The 3080-nt window shown below is 36.1% G+C and overlaps 1 pseudogene across 1 annotated transcript; it reads right to left on the reverse strand.

The window, feature by feature from the left end:
* Positions 1 to 342: 342 nt before the first annotated feature.
* LOC149398374 (phenylacetaldehyde oxime monooxygenase CYP71AN24 pseudogene) lies at positions 343 to 2677 on the reverse strand (annotated as a pseudogene). The gene is made up of 2 exons (XR_016296982.1): positions 1754 to 2677; positions 343 to 1119 (listed from the first exon to the last, which is right to left on the reverse strand). The product of XR_016296982.1 is annotated as a phenylacetaldehyde oxime monooxygenase CYP71AN24 pseudogene (transcript).
* Between the last annotated feature and the right edge of the window lie 403 nt (positions 2678 to 3080).

Raw genomic sequence — 3080 nt, forward strand, 5'->3', positions numbered from 1 at the left:
ATATCTAATACAATCATTGTCTATTCTTCCGAGGTAAGATTTGGGTAGTTACTCCAGCAATTGTTTATTCTGTTCCATTTAAATTTTCTATACATTAAAAAAGGGGTTGGCTTAGTGGTAAGCACCTCTGCTTCTAAATTAAAAGAGGGAGAATTTGAATCCCAAAACTAAAAAACCTAAAAAAGAAAAGAATTCTCGAAGATTTCTACCAGCCAGCTTTTACGATTAATAACATTTTTTTTTTCGGAGAAGGATTAAAAACTCTTTAAACATACACGTGTTTCCCAAGAGAAAAAAAAAAAAAAAATATATATATATATATATATATATATATATATATATATATATAAAAACAAACAGACAGACAAACACGGTAACGAATACACACAAAAACGTGAAACGATAATTGATATGCAAACAGACGCTAAGCGCTAAGTCATCAAGTGCTTATTTTTATGAGAAAACATTAATGTATAATAAAGCGCTGGCACATTATTACTATCATGGGAAGAACTGTATTGGCACAACATGAAGAGGATATTTCTTATGAACAGAGAGTCCATAGACCTCACTCATGTCCATATCTTCGACTGGTCCACTTTCTTCTGGATATTTCCAATCAAACCAGAACAACAGATTGGCAATCACATATTCAATGTTAAAAGTACCGAAAGCCAATCCGGGGCATCTTCTTCTCCCGAATCCAAACGGGATGAACCGGAAATCATCACTGCTAAAGTAATCCAGCGGCAATTTCTCAAACCTCTCTGGAATAAACTTCTCGGGATCGTCCCACAGACTCGGGTCCCTCTGGATCGCCCAAGCGTTGATGATGACTCTTGTCTTTGCGGGAATTTCATAGGGTCCGATCTTAGCGATCGCGGTGGTTTCACGAGGGACGAGTAGAGGGGCCGGAGGGTGTATTCTTAGGGTTTCTTTCACGACATTTTTTAAGTAATCCATTTGATCGATGTCGTCCATCTCTATCCTTTTTTTCTCGGCCCCAATCCTTCTGACCTCTTCTTGGGCTTTCTTCATAGTCTCCGGATTCCTAATCAACTCGACCATGATCCATTCGTTCGCCGTGGAACTAGTGTCAACTCCCGCGGCGAACATATCCTGGACAGATTTGTGATAAAATTTATAAAAGAGTATCACTAAATCATATGGAATATTAAGAAATATATAACATAATTTATCATTTATTATAGGAATATTTAGGTTTTTATCCATTGTATTATAAATTAGAATATTCTCAGTTTTTAATTCTTTTGAATACACAGTTTTGTATTAAGCTTCTTAATTTCAAATATTAAAGCTAATAATAAAGCTTTCGATACGGAGAATAAGTTTAACTTGGAAAAATAAAATAGAATTGAGCAACACGTAAGCTGTAATGACATATTAATGTGTCTTAAAATATAGTAAAATTTAGGTATGGTTATTTGAAAATTGGGTTATATGATTTAATTACTTTCTATAAATATATATAAAAAAAAAAAAAAAAGCTTCAAAACGAGTGGAAGGAATGAATTTCAAGTAAAAGGAAATAAGATGGTTATTACAAAACGACACAGAGGGATAAGTTGATTAAATTTCTGGGTAAGAAACATGCTAAACTGATAATGATGAATTTAATTTAATTATATTTTCAAAAGTGATTAATATGCAACTCATGACAAATAATTCATTGTCTTCGAAGTGGCCTAAATTACTTGGAGAGAGAGAGAGAGAGAGAGAGAGACAGAGAAACCTGAATGATTGCCTTGAGTTGGATTTGAGTTGGCTGAAAATCAGAATTCGGATCCTTTTGAATCTGAAGGAGAACATCCACAAAGTCTTTGGCATCACATCCACTGGAACTAGAAGCTTTATGTTCTTCAACTATACGGTCAAGGAAATCCATAAATTCTCTAGAAGTTGATTTTATTCTACCAACCAAACCACTAACTACATCGACCCATTTCAAGCAAGGAAAGAAATCTCCAAAACCGAAGGACAAAATTTGAGCGGAGAATTTTTTCATAATCTCTCCAACTTTACTCACTGTTCCGTCCTCCTTTTGGTAGCGTTTCCCTAAAATACATTTCGCGACTATATTGTTTGAGGCAACATTCAAAACTTGGCTCAGATTTATGGCTCCATTATTATTTAGGCAAGCTTTTCTAACCGTATCAAGTATAACACCGACCTCTTGCTCTCTCACTTGCTGAAATGACTTGACACTCTTGAGGCTCAAGAGGTTTACCACGCAATTTTTCCGAGCTTTTCGCCAATACTCGCCATAGGGCGCGAAAGCGATGTTGTAACCACCGCAGGTAAGAATGTGGCTTGCAAGGGATCTTGGCCGACTCGAGAAGACTGTGTCGTGGGACTTGACTATCTCTCTGATGAAATCTGGAGACGAAACAATAAGAACCGGGACTTGGCCTAGCTTTAGATATAATAAGGGGCCGTATTTCGCGGTGAGCTTATGGAAAGCGTGGTGTGGGACCTTTCCTAGCTGGTGGAGGTTTCCGATGAATGGGAGAGTCGGTGGAGACGGTGGTAATTTTGACTTTTGACTAAAGAATCTGTTGTGGAGACAGAGAACTGAGGCAAGCAATGGAATAAAAAGTGAAAGGACGAGAAAGAATAGGTCATGGATTTTGAGTACTGCTAGTGATGGGAATGCCATGTTTCTGATTATGGTTTTGCAAATAGACCATACACTGATTGGCTATATATTAATCCTTAATGTTGCTAAATATGTACATATAAATAGTAGTGCCTCCACTGCAGAGCTATTAATTACTCTAAAGAATTATATATAAAGGAAGAGGCGGCACCACCAAGCGAAGCGCTTGATCAATCCACAATTAGGGATGACAATTTCGTGTTCGTGTCGTAATCATGTCGTGTTAATCGTGTTTTCTTAAAAAATCGTTAGAATCAACTCCGACCATTTATTAATCGTGTTCGAAATCTAGATCTAAATCCGACCATTTATTTTATCAGAGATCCATATCCATTTAAATTAAACCATTTAATAATCGTGTTAAATAGGTTATTTAATCGTTTTTAAACATTTAACCTTAATT

Source organism: Urtica dioica, chromosome 5 (genome assembly GCF_054948205.1).
Source record: "Urtica dioica subsp. dioica isolate 48M chromosome 5, U.dioica_male_clone48M_v1_H2, whole genome shotgun sequence".
Taxonomy (NCBI): domain Eukaryota; kingdom Viridiplantae; phylum Streptophyta; class Magnoliopsida; order Rosales; family Urticaceae; genus Urtica; species Urtica dioica.